The 18,408-nt window shown below is 46.3% G+C and overlaps 1 protein-coding gene across 1 annotated transcript in view; it reads right to left on the bottom strand.

Annotated features, from left to right (window-relative positions):
- Positions 1 to 18,408, bottom strand: part of ALKAL2 (ALK and LTK ligand 2) — a 288,764-nt gene that overhangs the window by 118,187 nt on the left and 152,169 nt on the right. The gene's annotated exons all lie outside the window — the stretch shown is intronic.

Genomic DNA, 18,408 nt, shown 5'->3' with positions numbered 1-18,408 from the left:
TACACTATTTCTATGATCCCAACACATATTCCCAATTATTATTTTAAGAGGGTCGACCCTATTTTACTAAAATTCTTATGGAACGATAAACGTTCTTGTATTGCTCTTTCTTCCTTAAGGAAAGACAAATCTAATGCTGGTGTCCGTTTCCCTGATTTCAAGGCTTACCATTGTGCTTTCTCTCTTAAACAATCATCTCGCTGGCTTTCAACTGATCTCCCTTTTTACCCTCCTCTTTGGTTAAAAATAGAATCTTCTTTTATTTCTCCTTTTGAATTTCGTGAAATTTTATCTTTCACATCTATTTTGGCTCGACTTCGTAATCGTATTTTTTCTCACTCTCGCAAACTCCTTCTTCCTTTTTTATATTCATCTTACCCTTCTCATTCTTTGACACATGAGCAACCTATCTGGTACAATACATCACTCAAGATCCGTAACCGCACTTTTTTCTGGAAAAATTGGCACTCACGTGGCATACGTTGAATCTCTTAACTTCTCTCTCACAATCGTCCTCTTTCCTTTTCGGAACTTCGGTCCCAATTCTCTTTATCCTTCAGTGCTCGTTCACAATATAATTTGCTACATCCTATTCTCATTCAATATCTTCAGTCATTACCGAATTCTAATGACATCCCTACCGCTCATCGTTCCATATCTTTAGTAATTGATTCCTCTCCCTCCGCATCATCTCTTTATAACTGTTTTCATTTCCTTGCAGACTGATCCAAAACTAAAACTGAGTTAGCCTGGGGAAATGATTTTTCACTAGAATGGCCGATCCCCTTATGGGATAAGATTTGGTTTAAAATCCATAAAGCCTCTAGAGCTGCCAATACTACCCAAACTCTCTATTTTATTTACAATCGAATTCTATTTACCCCACTGGTTTCGTCTACCTTTTCCTCAGACACCCCCTCTACTTGTTGGTCATGTCCCTGTCCCTCTGCAGATTTAAAACATATGCTTTTTGACTGTCCTCCTATATCCCAATTTTGGAAACAAGTTTGGTTCCAACTCCAAAAGATCTTTCAATTTCAAGTCCCTTTCTCCCTTTCCCACATCTTTCTAGGTTCCTTATCTCCTGACCTTCCTCAAGCTCACCAACAGTACCTGCTCATTGATCTTCTAATAGCTATTGCTTTTCATCACATTACATCTAACTGGAAACAAGCTTCTAATGTTTCTTTCCGTTCGTGGTGGAATGCGGTCTGTTTTCATCACCGACTAGATACCAATTATGTTTCCCCCGTCTCCCTGGCAATTAAAAGAGATCTCCTTTGGCTCCCTTTAGTAACTTATCTCTCCTCCTCTGCCCCCTTAGTCACTACCCGTGCTGTTAGTTCTGTTGAGGTACAAAAACCACCTTGATTTCCCCCTTGCCTTTTTCCCACTATTAACTGTTGAATGTTATTTATTGTTATATCCAATATGATATTTAATCTATTCCACTTTGTAATTTTATTATGCTTGCTTTGTCGCTCTACTTTTATAATTTTGATAGCATATCCTATTTATTTATTTGTATTTTGTATTTATGATTACATCATACCCCTCCTGATTATATAACTTAATGATTTATAATCTTATCTGTTTCTTCATTTCTGTTTCTGTTCTTTTATTTTCAATAAACTCAAACTTAAAAAAAGAAGAACATCTTAAAAACAAAAAACATAACATAACATATTGTAGGCATCAGCTAGACCATCTTTAGGACGTAAAATTCAAGTGTCGTTATCTGTTGAATCAGTCACATTTTCCTGTTGTATTTTTTGGTAAAGAGGTGTCCACATTAGGAACAAAGAGGTGTTTGTAACATCAAATTATCAGGAAACCTCAGTTGCTACGTGTTCTTTTACTTAGACATTTGTATCAGTTTTTTGTACCCTATGAAATGTTTTTCATTATAAATTAAATTCTTTGAAAGCATTTACACCTGTGTAAGATCTTTTTTCAACAGATTAGTTTAAGTATAAAAGAGTTAAATTAAATTTCTAAATAACGTAATGCAAGCGACTGAATAGAGCTTGTTATCATTATTTGTATCTTGAATGCTAAAACTGTGTGTTCGTTATAAAATCACTTGTAGGCACACTTAGCTGCTATTACTTTTGGGGAAAGGCAGTTTCAAAGATGACACTCCTTTAATCTCCTCTCAACTCGCTCATCTAAGAGCAGGAACCACACTCAGTCTCTTACAGCTCTTTTATTAGCTACAGTGGCATAATGTCCTTCATGGGCTAGTTCAATGACCTGTTGTCTTAAGCTCTCAGGAAAGACAATTCTTGAGCCTCTCAATGCAACACTTTCTTTAGTCACAGACAGTTCATCCTGTACATTTTTTAAATTCGACATCGTCAGCAAGAGGCCAAACACTCCTTTTCCGGGATTGAGTCAGATTGATGTCTTTTAGGATATGCGTATTCTTATCAGCATTAGTGGCCTCGATAACCTGTTTGATTGATATGGCCACTGGCTTACTGGACTTCACCATGAAGGTGATGTACTCCTCATATATCTTTAATGTCCAACTGTGACGCTGTAGTGGAACTCGTGAAAAATAATAAGCAGAGTTCTGGTCTTTACCCGGCTAGTGCACAACTGCATAATAGTACTCTTGTAGTCTCAGACCCCACCTCTCAATGTGAGGGGGCATTTTAGCTTTCAGATAACCGAAGGAAATTTGAACAATTAACTGGCACTAGACCTGTGATTGATATTAATTGCATGGTTATGGACAAAGGGTAAAATAGACTTTTTTTTTTGCCATTCAAGGACATGCAATAGGGATCGCATCAGTTGAAACTCGACTCGAAAATAATTATGATTCCGTTTAAAGATGGCGGAACTGTATATATGTGAAGTCTTAAAGATCCCGTTTTTTCTTCACTTTTTTGGTCTTTCCACTAGTTAATTTTGGTTGGTTTACTAAATACACAACTAAAACTGCGGCAATTGGTGTACTTACGCTAAAAGTGGAAATGGTAATATCCAAATATGGTGTATATGTTTGAAAAATACCAAATATGTGTAACTTCTACCACTTTCAAAGATGCCGGTTGTGTTTACATGTAAAGTCACATGACTTTATCCACTACCTCATTTATGTTTATTTTTGTATATAACATGGTTCCCCTGACAGTGTGGTTTATCGTGCGATCAAGACACAAGGCGTGTCGAAACGGGTAGCGTGGAACTAAGAATAAAATTCTTTTGGCTGTAACTTCCTGAGTGCGCATTTATGCTGTGAAGCAAACTATAGATTATTAAAAATTCGCGGCTGTGGGAGGTCCGCCGAACTCATGCGCCACCTGACTGGGGAGGAAGGATCCCGGAAGGACCCATCGGTGTTTGGGATATATATATATATATGTATAAGTGTGTAAATATATATGTGTATATATATATATATATATATATATATATATATATATATATATAAATATATATATATATTATATATCTTTTTTAAAGTTTCTAAATTGCTCACAATAATCAATTAAACAATCAAATGAAAATAATTTGACTTTGAAATATAAGCATCCTGAAATATTATCATTGCCAATAAATTGACTGAACACTACGTCAATGCTAGTTGATCATACATGATTCAATATGTGCTACGACAATAACAAAGTTAATACAGATTATGTGGCAATATCCACACCTAACACAAATAACCTCAAGAGAACTAAATGATTTAGCCTTATTCTTAACTGTTTTGGGGTTTAGTCAGACATTTCAACAGTTTATACTTTTAGAGAAACGTACAGTAATTGCTCAGTTGTTTTTCTTTAGAAATTACTATGGGCCTTATTATGAGTCTGGCATCCACGCCAGACTCACGGGGGAGAGGCAGTGGCAATCTTCCGACCACCCTATTAAGACCAGGGTGGTCAGGCTGCCCTAAGATCACCACTACCGCTAGGATCCCTGGTGGTGGATATACACAACAAGCAATACGTGAAAGAGTAACACACAAAAAAAAAAAAAGATTGCTGGTGGTCCAGCTCCACACCAAGGCAGTCATTTTTATCTTGCATTTTTTATTTTGCTTTAGGAATTCACCCACTGATGAAGGGCAGATGTGTGCCCGAAATGCATTGGGGATATGCAGTGTCCTCGCTCTGGCATGAATGACGCAAACACTGTAAGGTAAATTAGCAGAGTTTTATTTTACTACCTCCTGCTTCTATCATCCCTACTCTGCACTGCCCTTTCCTTTCACGTCCCTCCCTCCTCTTCCCTTCTAGGGCTCTCCTCCCACCTTCTAACCACATGTGCTGGTCCTAGCGGCCGGCACATGTCAGGACATTACGGGATATACACATCAATAAATGACGACCAGTCCTGTTGCAGACATGCATGAATGATGCATCTATAAGGAACATGTGCATTGAACACACACCAAAGTTATATTGGAATAATTAACTCCAAATAAGAACATTTTCATAATTGAATACCTGAATAAAATTGTCATCTATAAACACACTCAAGTTGAATATTAATTTACAGTGGGAACTTTGGCAGTGCGCGCAAAAGACGTTCCCCCATGAGGATAGCACAATTTTCAAGTTGATGTGAATATGTGCCATTAGCATGTCATTTGCTTATTACAGGCTAAAGGATGGATTAGCTAAGGATGAATTAGCAAAGAAACTCCCTGGCACCTGTTCACATTTTTAAATGGATTAATAAGTGTGCTGATAACTGAAGGAAACTTTTTGGGATGAAAAAGCAAGGTCTCTAACCCTAAGTGACTAGCTGTTTCGTAGAGAAGGAAACGTTAGATAAAGGAGGACATCTAGTATGTTTTATTTGGTCAGTGGTTGTCCTCTGGGAACTATATGGTAATAGATCACCTATTTATGTGGCAGAGAAAATATGCAGCAAGAAAAAGAAAATAATGCACCTCATTGAATTGCCATAATATTTTACCACTTTGTCTAATTAATAGCATCTGGGCCAAAGTTTCACCTAATTAGTACAAGTTCCGATATACCTGACTATAGCAATCAGGAAGCAAAAGGCGACAATTTAAACTTTGCAAATGGTTTGCTACCAGCCAGAAGCAAGTATGGTGATTTTTTTAGTAACTCTGGCAGACCTTCTTCCTACATGTCTGCGGCAACTTCTTTTTCTACCAATATATGTAAAAGAAAATAAAGTTTAAAGTTCACACATGAGGTGCACGTTTAGTAAAAGTTTGACAACAAGTGGCCAAGAAGGGCCAGATGTATCCTTACTTCTGTTCTCTGCCTGCATTTCTGTAGTTATCAAATCTTACATAAATAATTTATACATTAAGTTGGGTGCAGCTGACATTTCCTTTATAGTGAATTCCTTACAATGAAATCATTAATCAAAGGCCACAATTAAGGACAAAAGGAGTCAAAGGTAATTCCACATTCACAATGAGAAATAAGGCACAAGTAGTGGTCAGCCAACAACATCTTGATAGGCTGCAACACTATAAAGCTTTTAATGCGTAGATGGCGGATGGCTGAGGCACCGCTCACATCGCTAGTACCCTGATCCACTGAGGCTCCCCCCCCGGGGAAATGCACCCTCCGATGACAGAATTAGGATGCTTTAAAACAATTTTGGAAATCTTGTTAGGTCTACTACAAGAACAGACCTACCACTGTACTCCTTAATGTTTGGCAGCAACAAAGCAGCAGGAGCTAAGACTAATCTGTCAACGGATATATGGTACGTTGACCTCTGGCTCCAGCTTCGGTTGCTGGTGTTCTGGTGTGAGGCATAGAGAAGCGTGGTATGAAGATAAGATATTCTTGAAAGTCTGGCCCTAGGCACAGAAAAAATAATTTGAGAGGAAGATCGAAGGGAGCGGGTAGGGGAATAAGATTTCACCAAGGTCCGTAGGTAGCTTGGTGCCACCTTCTGCCTAATCTTATGCATATATGTAAGCGCCTTGAACTTCACGCGGTTTTCCACCTTCAACCAGTGAAGCTCACGAAGGCAACTGGATATATGGTCGGTTTTGCGGCAGCCACTGAGAAGGCGCGCTGCCGCATTTTGTACCAGCTGTAGGCGACGCGTGACGGCCTTGGCCGCCCCCAGGTAGAGTATGTTACCATAGTCTAGTCGGGAGGTGACCAAGGCACAAACTACCGCTCGCCGCGTGTCCACAGGCAACATCCATAGGATCTTTCGCAACCAGCGTATAATGGTGAAGCATGTGGATGATACCTTGTTGACTTGGCATTGCATTGACACGTCTTTGTCAATAGCAACACCCAGATTACGAACCTGTTCCACAGGTGCAGGGAGAGGGCCAAGTTCTGCAGGCCACTGTTGCTGGAATCGTCTAAATGAATGTTAAGGTCACTCACCACTAGGAGAGTACTGGATTTAGTCAGGAAGGAAGCAATAAGATCGGACAGATGGGAAACCCAGTCGTTAACAGGACCAGGGGGGCGGTAGATTAAAATTCCGGAGAGCGAGTTTGAAAGACGCAGCTTCGCAATTGGGTAGAGCGATGGCATCCAGTTGACATTGGTAAGTGTTTTTAAAAATAATGGCGATGCCTCCGCCAACTTTTGCCCCTCTGTCACACCTGACGATGGCATAATTGGCCGGCAAAGCCTCCGCGATGTCTGGGAATGGTGGGTTACACTGACAGCAAATTTTTGGGTAGTCCTTCACTGTTTTCTGGGCCACCGTCTGAGCATGAGGAAGTTTTGTCAGTGGTGGGAAGCTTGAGGGGGGAGGGGGAATGGGCCCAGATGGGAGATGGAGGTGCCAGCAAAGGGTGTTTATCCGAGGTGGGGGGGCAACGGACTGGGGCTGAAGGGTCAGTTGCCGGTATGTCCTCTGAGGCTTGGTCAAGGGTACCTGTTGGGGGTGTTGGAAACTTTGTTCCTGGTGCATTTCCTCAGTTTGGCAGAGATTTGGAGCATGTAGGTGGTGTGACAGTGCGTGGGTCTTCGGATATGGTTCCTTATTGTTCAGAGAGTGTGCAAAGTCGTGCTTTGGATATCAGGCCTTCTGGTTGGGGGCGCTTTGGGGGTTTGTGTATGGAAAGGGGTGGGGGACAGAGGGGGGTGAGCAGCTGGGTTTGGCTGAGATGTTTTTGGGCGGGGTTTCTTCTTCTGTGGTGGCAACAGCAGGTTAGAATTGGAGCAATGATTAAGAAGTGGTGGGTGATACACCTGTGCGGGGGGCACCTGTGAGGAATACAGGCAGGGTTTTGGCTCTGGATAGGCGGCAAGGGAACGCAGTTGGTTCAGTAGTTTCACAACGGCCCGGTACTGGGACAGATGCTTTTCTTAGGGATCCCAGCACACCAGTCCAAACTTTTTCTTTTCAGGATGTGGTTCAGCACGGCGGTCCGGACTCGGTAGGGCGTAGTTCATCCCATTTTCGCCGAGGTGAAGTGAGGAGAGAGCCTTGCGCCGTGCTTTCCGTACCACCGAGGGAGCCCGTCGCAGTCAGCGGACGAAGGTCTGGCGCGTCCTCGCTGGCCCCAACGAATAGCAGGTCTAGGTGGTCTACCTTACCCTCGGCTATGGAGCTGCAGAGTCAATGCTTGGGGAGGTACAGGAGTGTACAGTCTGCTCCCCCTCCAGGAGGACTTTCTACCCATTTTAAATCTAATGTTACTGATGTCGGGTTGGGTAAGACCCGAGGTGTTGCCTTTCAGGCTCCTGAGTTGTCAGAAGTGGAGCCGGTATTGTTGGACTATGATGAGGATAGTCCTGAAGAGGGTGAATTGAGAGCTGGTGAGGGGAGGGCCTCTCATGTGTCACATAGTGTTTTGCAGGTTTCCACAGTAGCACGACCATCAAGGGAGAGTCGAGAGCGCGGCCCATCGGTCAGGGCTACTCGAGGAAGGAATAGGTTGGATGTGTCAGTACCACGAACGGAGTCTGCGAGGGCGCCTTCTTTGGAGCCAGGTGAGAGCCCAGTTATACAGGCCAGACCTAAAATGGTGTCTGTGGGGACAGCGGTGGAAGGGGTTGGCGGGATGGTTGAAGGGAGATTGCTAAAAGGAAAATACGTTAAAGACACAGATGTTGGCACGGATGATGGTTTTGAGGCAGCAGGAAGTAAGGTTGAAAGCGGTACAAACACTGATGCTGCGGGGAGTGTCAAGGAGCCACTTGCCAGTAAAGAGTTGAAAATTAAAAAACTTCCGTATATGGGAGTCACTAAACCTTTGGGAGCTCATTTAATGTTAGCAACAAAGGAGCGCATTTGGAAGGGTGAATATGTGGAAATCTTGAAGCCTCCACCGTGAGGTCCGGTCCAAGGAAGGTTCTAAGGAGGAGGAGTATGAACTAGCGAAGCGCCCTAAGGTTCCATTGACTATAGAGAATTGGACGGCGGCGTTTCTAATATATGCAAGTGTTTACTGCGAAAAATTCCCAGAGTGCAGTGTTTCAATATTCGAATATATGGATGTGATTAGAAAAGCGCAGCTTACTGGAGGTGGGTATGCATGGGCCCAATATGATGAGGAATTTAGGGCCAGGATGGCATGGGATCCGGAGGCTAAGTGGGGGGGAGTTGGATACGGATTTGTGGCAGCATACGTTGGGGGCAGCCGCAGGAGGTAAAACCATATTTACAGCCAGTGGTTTACCTTTAATTTATCGGCCCTTTCCGGCTAAGCCCACCCGGGGTGGGGTGGGGAGCAGTTCAGCTACACAGTCAGGAAATGGAACTTGCTGGGACTTCAATAAGGGGTTGTGCATTAGAGAATACTGCAAATTTAGACATGAATGTTCGGGCTGCGGTAGGCGCCACCCACTTGTTAAATGTTGGGGACCCAAACTTCCAGGTAACCAACAAGGAAACCAGACAGGTGCAGGTGCTTCAGGGCATTCACAGCAGTTGCAGGGGGGTCGGGGAGGTAGAGGTGCGCAGGGTTCTGGGCCAAAGGGCTCATACGCCAGTTAAGCTGCAGCAATTACAATGGGCTTTACAGGATTATGAGGACACTGGAGTTAAGCGGAAGCTCTTGAAAGGTTTTCAATTTTGTTTTCATCTGGGTTATCTGGGGCCAAGGCAGAGGCGTTGGGTGGACAATTTGAAATCAGCCTCTGAGCATAGTGCAGTAGTGCGCGAAAATCTGAGCAAAGAAGTACGTGAAGGTCGGATGGCAGGCCCTTTTGATGATTGGCCGATCCACAACTTAATAATTTCACCTGTTGGCGTGATGCCCAAGAAAGAGCAAGGGCAGTTCAGACTTATTCAGCATTTGTCATGGCCGGAGGGGTCCTCTATGAATGATTTCATTGATGAGGAGGCCGCTTCATATTCATATTTCATATTCCTCAGTTGACGTGGCCATGTCACTTGTTGTGACCGCGGGCGCAACGCAACTGCAGAGATGGCTAAGTGTGATATTAAGTCTGCATTTCGGTTGCTTCAAGTCCATCCAGATGACTGGTGTCTTCTGGGCATCCATTTTGAGAGCAAATGGTACGTGGACAAAGCATTACCGATGGGTTGCTCCATGTCATGTGCTCTTTTCGAATGCTTCAGTACTTTTTTGCAGTGGCATTTTACATACCAGTCAGGTCATACGCTGGTGACGCACTACTTAGATGATTTCTTTTTTGTTGGTTCCCCGGGCTCCGCGGAGTGCCAGACAGCTCTGGACACTTTCCATGAGCTCATGGAGGAGTTGGGTGTGCCCTTAGCACCAGAGTAAACAATGGGTCCTGCTACAGTCCTTTCATTTCTGGGCATTGAAATTGATTCAGTGGCAATGCGGGCTCGTTTGCCAGCTGACAAAAAAGTAAAGATGCTGGAACTGTTGGGGCTTATGTTATCCAAACAGAAAGTGAAGGTGAACGAGATACAAGTGTTATTGGGACATCTCAATTTTACATGCAGAGTGGTGAGAGCCGGAAGGACTTTTTGTCGACGATTGGGCAGGGCTCTAGCTGGTCAACATTTGCCTCACCATCGTGTACGCTTATCAGCAGGTGTCAAAGAGGATTTGCGAATGTGGTCATTTTTCCTTAACTCATTCAATGGTGTGCCACTGGTCAGAGATGTGGATTTTCAATGGGACGTGCAAATGTTCTCGGATGCTGCGGGCAGCGAGGGCTTTGGTTTGTATTAGAATGGGAGATGGTGTGCTGAGAAATGGCCAGAAGAATGGTTGAGTGGTGGACGGAGCATCACCTCTCTGGAGCTTTTTCCATTGCTGGTGGCATTGACACTTTGGGGGGAGGAGCTGGCGCATAAGAAAATTCTCTTTCGTGTTGATAACATGGCTGTGGTGGAGATTGTTAATCGCCAGTCAGCCAGGGATGAGCAGATATTGAAACTTTTGAGAGTTTTTGTCCTTGGCTGTTTGAAACATGACATTACTTTTCGAGCCTTGCACATACCCGGTGTGGATAATGACATAGCGGATGCTTTGTCTCGTTCACAGTGGGGGAGATTCCGTGGACTGGCCAGGGAGGCGGACAGCTCACCGTCCCCAATGCCAATACATCTGTGGCACGTAAGCAACGTCGGGTTTTACAGCTGGTGGTAGGTTCTTTGTCTGTGTCCATGCATGGAAAAAGTTTTTGGAATCAGGCGCATGCAGGCGAGAGGAGGATTGGCGTCGTTCCGAGGATGTGATTCAGTTCATCTTGGACCTCATGGATAACGGTTTGTCTAGAGTGACTATTGCAGGGAAGTTGATAGGGATTTCATTCATGGGTAAGCTCTTTTGGGGTTACTCTCCTTCGGCCGGTGAGATTGGTAGAAGAATGCTTGAGGGTTGGGCCAGGGAGCGGGGAGGTACTAAAATGCTTAGGGCCCCCTTATCTTGGCAGACCCTGGCTCGGCTTCTAGAGATTCTGCCTTCTGTGTGTAGTGATGATTTTGAGGCTTGTTTGTTTGCCATGTTGATGGCTTTCATGTTTTTTGGGGCTTTTCGAGTTTCAGAATTGTTGGGTTCTAACTCTAAGGGAGGGGTTTACTGGCGGGACGTTTTTTGTTCTGAGGAAGGTGTGCATGTGTGGCTTGCTAGCTCTAAGACTGATCAGAGGAAGGTTGGAAATGGGGTGTGTTTGGAGGTTCGTTCACCGAAAGTTACATGTCCATTGCGTTTGGCTCTACGTTGGCGCGCGCTTTCTGGGGGTGTTGAGGGTGACCTTGTTTTTCAGCACATTAATAAGGCGCCTGTTATGGTTTATCAATTGCGCATGGTTTTGCGTAAAGCTTTGCAGAAGATTGGCTTGGATGGGGATCAATATGGAACGCATTCTTTTAGGATTGGTGCTGCGACAGAAGCATACAATAGAGGCTGGGCTCAAGGGGACATCATGCGGTTGGGGCGCTGGTCTTCTAAGTGCTTTCAACGATATATGTGGGGCACCGCGGGGGAGGCGAATGCGTCATCCTCTTTGCCTTGAGTATTGATTGTTTTTTCTTTTTCAGGTTCAGTAGCTGGGCCCTGCTCTCGAGTGGTGACGGTTTGGATCGTGGGGCATTCGTTCATCAAATGGGCACGGGTTCAAGCGGCTCAAAGTTATTTTGGTGAAATGCTTGGTTTCAATGATAAAATGTTTAACATTGTTTGGAAAGGAAAAGGGGGAATGCTTTGGAGGGAACTTCTTCCATGTCTCAATAAAGGAGTGGTTGGGATTTGCTGCCCGGATATATTACTCATTCATTTGGGTGAGAATGATCTTTGTGCAACCAAAGGGGTGGTCTTGTTGCGGGCGATCAAGATGGATTTAGCCATCATTAAGGAGCGTTGGTCTGGTTGTCATGTTTTATGGACGGAATTGGTTCCGTGTAGGACCTGGAGAGGAGCGGTGAATCCTAGAGCGATTGACCGGGCTAGGAAGGTTAACTCTGAAGTTTCCAGATTTTGCCGTCAACTGGGTTTTGGATGATTGTCTCATAGAGAGATACGTTTTGAGTCTGTGGAATTTTTCAGGGATGACGGAGTTCATTTATCTAGAATAGAAATGGACCTATATTTGTTGGAATTGAGAGAAGTTTTGGCTAGAGCTTTGAACGTGCAACGATGAATGATTTTCGTGCCCTATCTTTTTTCCCTTCCTTTTTTCCTACTTGGGGGGCAGAAAGGGGGGGGTCATTTTGCTCCGCCCCCCTCCTTCCTGGGTGGCGGGGTCTAGTTGTTTCGGGGCAGTTTGTTGGTAGATTTTGTTGATTAATGGTCAGGTTGGGTTATCGGCAGGGAAAGGATAAGTTGGTCATTGGTTGTTTTATTACACGTTTTGGGGGGTTTGACAGAGGTGACGGGGCAGGCATGTGAGTTGGTTAGCGGAGGGCCTGGTATTTATAAGTTATGGGGTTGATATGATGATGTAATGTTTTATAATGTGGAGTGGTGTGGCTCACTGGTTAGAGGCGGCAGACCCAGAAGCAGAGAACGGCCCGGGACCAGGGTTCAATTCCCGACGCGGCAGGGTCGTGGACCAGGGTCAGCGGACTCGATAATTCTCGCCTCGTGCCTACTCTAACCAGGGATCACACTCGGCAACTCTGGGCATTAGCTTGCCTCATCTCTACAACGGCCCCCCACATTCGCCGGGGATGCCTGGTTTCACCTTGGAGATACCCAGTAGGGACCATCTCACAGGGATAGCCAGGACGGGTTCCCCAGCGGTCTACAGCGCCACGACGCCTCAGGGCAGCAGTGCGCTTTACAAGACACATACATACATACATACATACATATAATAATGATGTAATGTTTTATAATGTTGTTGTAATGTTTTGAAATGTTGTATTGTATGGGTGGGAGAGGGGCCATCAAAAAATTTAGGGGAGGGGGTGGGGGGCCGGGTTAAGGTTATTTATTTATTTAGTGAGGTTTAGTTTTGGAAGGCCTTTGCCGAGGTTAATTTAATTGTGATGCACACCTGTTCCAAATAAAGCGGCCTTTTCCACAGCTAAGTTTCTTTGGTCTGCTTTAACCCCCCCCTCACCCTCCCTCCCAAGGGGGGCTTGGGGGGGCTGCCTACCGTAGGGAGGTCCCCCCCGGGCAATTTGGGAGGGCCGTGGGGGGGTGTTTTTAGGCAGATCTTTCTAAAAGGCAGGTGGGGCTTCTTTCTAGTAGGTTTTTGTAGCCCAACCATATATGGTCCCTTGTCCCCGCCTCCCAGCCACCATTTTAGGTTTGGTGACCTGGTGGCTGGGAGGTTAGCTAGGAATTTTTGTCCCTCCCAACTTTTTATCATTAGTTTAGTTTCTGTTTTTCCCTTTCGTTATATTATTGTGGTCTTTTTAGTTTTTTCTCTTTTTCCCTCTCCTTTGTTTCATGGTTTTTCATTCGGCAGCTTTTTGTTTGGAGCAGTGGTGCAGGGGGGTTTTCAGTTGTAATTTGTCTCTTGGAGCAGGTGCCGTGCGGGGTCCGGTTGTTTCGGGGCAGTTTGTTGGTAGATTTTGTTGATTAATGGTCAGGTTGGGTTATCGGCAGGGAAAGGATAAGTTGGTCATTGGTTGTTTGATTACACGTTTTGGGGGGTTTGACAGAGGTGACGGGGCAGGCATGTGAGTTGGTTATCGGAGGGCCTGGTATTTATAAGTTAGGGGGTTGATATGATGATGTAATGTTTTATAATAATGATGTAATGTTTTATAATGTTGTTGTAATGTTTTGAAATGTTGTATTGTATGGGTGGGGGAGGGGCCATCAAAAATTTTAGGGGAGGGGGTGGGGGGCGGGGTTAAGGTTATTTATTTATTTAGTGAGATTTAGTTTTGGAAGACCTTTGCCGAGGTTAATTTAATTGTGAAGCGCACCTGTTCCAAATAAAGCGGCCTTTCCCACAGCTAAGTTTCTTTGGTCTGCTTTAAACCCCCCCTCACCCTCCCTTCCAACTGCGGGGGCTGCGGCGCCGGCCGATTGACCTGCATCAGAAGTCTGTACTGCACCGGGAGGATCTCCACGGCTACCTGGACACTGAGGAGAAGCTATGACCTGGAAGGAGCTTCCCGAGAGGAAAAGTAGAGGAGAGAAGCGCCAGCAACGATAGCAGAACTGCTTGGCGGCTCTAAGAAGCAAGAAGGACGCGCTGGCACCATGACACCGGAGCATGGAGAAAGGCTAGACGGGGAAAGGAATGAGTCGGCAACCCAACAGCCTTCACAGACCCTGCCGGTAAATGCACAAGCAAGGGGAAATTCACTGATGGGACAGAAGAGACAGACTGAACTTGCAGGATTGGTGGACAGTCCTCCCTTAATGTGGGACCAGCAAATTAAAGGAAATGAGACCAGGGACCTGCAGTTATCTGCTGATAATGCGTTGTCAGAGGTTGGAAGGGACCAAGTCATGACTGAGGGTGCTCATGAGAGCAGAAGTACAAATACAATCAATTCAACTAATTCATCCATCAGATATGGCGAACCCCTCTGAGGAGCCTTTGCAAAATGAATTAGTGGAGAATAAAGCACTGGCTACCAAGCCTAAGACCAAGACAGGAGGTACGAATCTAAATTGGCAGGGAACTAACTCTAATAATCCCATTAAGTAAAGCAGAAAACATATGAGGGATGTTGAAGTAGAGGCAACAGACTATTTCGATTCACTATAAGAAGATACAGAGTCAGTAGTGGACTCCCTGGCTCTAACGAGTTTGAGTGAAAGAGAGTGAGAGTCTTCCAGACACCAGCGGAAGAGACTCTGCTATAACTTTGAGGAAAGCTAATAGGGTAGCTAGTCACCCTGAGTTTGGTAGAGGGAAGAAAATGCATAAGGTAAATGGGGGCTAGACATCAACCAATTTGCTCATTGGGGGCTCAGGGGAGCAAACATCCGCCCCGGAAGAAACCTCTACTACAACCTTGGATACCATTTACTATCAGTTTTGGAACATCGAGAAGAGACCAGACAAGATAATAGGTGCTCCCAGACAGCTATCCGTAAGGTCCAGGGGTGAGTCTGGAAAATTGCTAAAGTCTGTGGTGGGATCTTGGATCGGCTAACCGCACTGGAAACAAGGACTGAACATCTTGAGATAGTTCAAGTTCAAGTTCAAAAATTTGTATAGCGTGCTACTCACCCAGAGGGTCTCAAGGCTCTTGAGAGAGGGGGGGTACTTTACTTATCGAATATCCAAGTTTTTAGTTGCTTTCTGAAGGAGAGGTGGTTCTGTGTAAGGCGGAGGTGGGTGGGGAGGGAATTCCAGGTTTTGGCCGCTAAGTAGCAGAAGGATCTTCCCCCCATAGTGGATCTATGGATTCTCGGAATTGCGGTGAGGGCTTGATTGGACGATCGTAGTTGGCGGTGGGGGTGTAAAAGGACAGGCGCGTGTTGAGGCATTCGGGTCCTAGGTCGTAGAGGGCTTTGTGTGCGTGGGTGAGGAGACGGAACGTTATTCTCTTGTTGACGGGGAGCCAGTAGAGGTCTTTCAGGTGGCCGGAAATGTGAGCATGGCGGGGGATGTCCAGTATGAGTCTGGCTGAAGCGTTTTGGATGCATTGGAGTTTTTTCAGTAGTTTGGCTGTGATTCCGGCGTAAAGGGTGTTTCCGTAATCCAGTCTGCTTGTGACCAGTGCGTGGGTGACCGTTTTTCTTGTTTCGGTGGGGATCCAACGGAAGATTTTTTTGAGCATGCGTAGGATGTTGAAGCAAGATGAAGATACGGCGTTGACTTGTCTGGTCATCGAGAGGGAGCAGTCCAGGATGAAGCCTAGGTTACGTGCGTGGTCCGTTGGTATGGGTGCGGTTCCCAGGGCCGGTGGCCACCATGAGTCGTCCCAAGCAGAGGGGGATGAGCCTAAGATGAGGACTTCCGTTTTGTCCGAGTTCAGTTTTAAACGGCTGTTTTTCATCCACTCGGCTTCATCTTTCATTCTTTTGTGTAAGTTGGTTTTGGCGGTGTTTGGGTCTTTAGTGAGGGAGAGGATCAGCTGGGTGTCGTCGGCGTAGGAGATGATGTTGACGTTGTGTTGGCGCGCGATGAATGCGAGGGGACTCATGTATACGTTGAAGAGGGTGGGACTGAGTGATGATCCTTGTGGTACGCCGCAGATGAATTCGGTGGCCTCTGATCTAAAAGGGGGGAGGTGGACTCTCTGGGTTCTTCCGGCGAGGAATGAGGTGATCCAGTCCAATGCTTTTCCTTGTATTCCGACGTTGCTGAGGCATTGTATGAGGGTGTTATGGCAGACTGTGTCGAAGGCTGCGGAGAGGTCAAGTAGGATGAGGGCAACTGTTTCTCCGTTGTCCAGTAATGTTCGAATGTCGTCTGTTGCTGCGATGAGGGCGGTCTCGGTGCTGTGTTTGGCTCGGAAGCCGGACTGTGAGGGGTCGAGGGATTTGTTGGATTCGATGAAGGCGGCGAGCTGACTGTTGACGGCTTTCTCAATGACTTTGGCAGGGAATGGGAGGAGCGAGATGGGGCGGTAGTTCTTAAGTTCAGTGGGGTCTGCTGTGGGTTTCTTCAGAAGGGCGCTGAGTTCGGCATGTTTCCAGCTTTCCGTGAAGGTGGCGGAGTTGAGGGAGCAGTTGATGACGTCTCGGAGATGGGGTGCGATAATGGAGTCTGCTTTGTTGAAAATGTGGTGGGGACATGGGTCGGTTGGCGATCCTGAGTGGATGGAGTTCATCAGGCGGATGGTGTCTTCAGTGGTGATTGTGTTCCAGGCGCAGAGGTTGTTGGAGGGGGGTTTTGGTTCGGAGGTGGGTGGGGTGGACTGGTTTCCGGAATGGTTTTCAAAGCTGTTATGTATGTCGGCGATTTTGTTGTGGAAGAATGAGGCTAGGGAGTCGCAGAGGTCTTGGGAGGGAGTGATGTCGTTGGTGCCGGCGGGGGGGTTGGTAAATTCCTTGACAATGTTGAATAGTTCCTTGCTGTTGTGGGCGTTGTTGTCGAGTCGATCCTTGAATGCTGATTTCTTGGTGGATCGGATCAGTTGGTGGTGTTTGCGGGTGGCGTTCTTGAAGGTGGTCAGGTTGTCAGTGGTAGGATTTTTTCTCCAGGTTTTCTCGAGGGTGCGACAGAGCTTTTTGGATTTCTTAGGGTCATCGTTGAACCAGGGGGCTTTTTTGCTGTTTTGCTTGATTTGATGTTTTTTCAAGGGTGCTAATTCGTCAGCGCTGTGGGTGATCCATTGTGTGAGGTTGGTGGCTGCTTGGTTTGGGTCAGATGATTTGGCAGGAGGGTTTTGGTGAAGTGATGTGAAGAGCTGGTCGGTGGTAATTTTGTTCCAGTTTCTGCGGGGGGTTGGTTGTGGGTGGTTGTGGGTCGTAGTCTTTTTGTAGTTGAAGTGAACACAGCTGTGGTCTGTCCAATGGAGAGCTGTGGTGTGATTGAAGGAGATGTGCTTGCTGGAGGTGAAGATTGGGTCGAGCGTGTGCCCGGCAAAGTGTGTGGGGGTGTCCACAAGTTGTTTGAGTCCAAGATTGGCGAGGTTGTCCAGAAGGGTGGTGGTGTTGCTGTCGTTGTTCTTTTCCAGGTGGAAGTTGAGGTCTCCCAGTAGAATGTAGTCTTCGGAGGGGAGGGCGTGTGGGCTGATGAAGTCAGTGATGTCTTCACTGAATTGTGTGCAGGGTCCTGGTGGTCTGTAGATGAGGGTACCTCTGAGTGTGGTCTTGGGGTTGGTGTGGATCTGGAAGTGAAGGTGTTCGGCGGCTGCGAGGTTATCGTCGGAACTGGTCGTGATGCGGATGGTGTTCTTATGAATGATGGCGATGCCTCCTCCTGTTTGGTTGGTGCGGTCCTTTCGGATGATCTTGTAGCCGTCCGGGATGGCTATAGCGATGTCGGGAGCTGATGAGGTGTTCATCCAGGTTTCCGTAAGGAAGGCGACGTCCGGCGATGTAGTGTCGAGTAGGTTCCAAAGGTCAATGGCGTGTCTGTGGACCGAACGGGTGTTGAGCAGGATGCATTTCAGGTGGTTAGTGTCGGATCTCTGATTGGAGTTAGTGGATTTGGTGTGGGTCCTCATGCAGTCGAACTTGCAGGAGCGGCAGGTGAAGGGTCCATGGGTGTGACCTGGGGCGGCTTGGTAGCATGTTGGGGGTCGGCCGGGGTTAAGTGCTGAGAGGGTAGCTGCGTCGTATGTTAGGCGGGCGGAGTGGGTCTCGCGGCGGCCAGGGTGTCTGGCGCTGGGCGCGGTCTAGGCGCGGATGGGCGTAGACGGGCTTACCTTTGGCGCACCTTAGGCGCGCATGGGGCGCGTCCGCTGCGCGTGAACGCTGCGCGCAGAGGCATCTGTCATAAGTGGATAGTGGAGGGGGGAGGGGCAAGGGAGGAGCAGCTGGGCTGGGAGGCACAACAACAAACAACAAAATGGCAGCAAGCCAAAAGCCTAACACGACGAAATTGGGGCACAACCTGAATAATGGCTAGGAAATGGGCAATGGCACCAGCACAATCAGGCACAAATCGATTAAGCAGGCAAAGGCTGCAAAGCGCTATTGATTAATAATTAATGCACACTTTGGCAGTA

Source organism: Lissotriton helveticus, chromosome 6 (genome assembly GCF_964261635.1).
Source record: "Lissotriton helveticus chromosome 6, aLisHel1.1, whole genome shotgun sequence".
Lineage (NCBI taxonomy): Eukaryota > Metazoa > Chordata > Amphibia > Caudata > Salamandridae > Lissotriton > Lissotriton helveticus.
The sequence above is the reverse complement of the archived record's forward strand: the minus strand, read 5'-3'. Positions and strand labels throughout refer to the sequence as shown.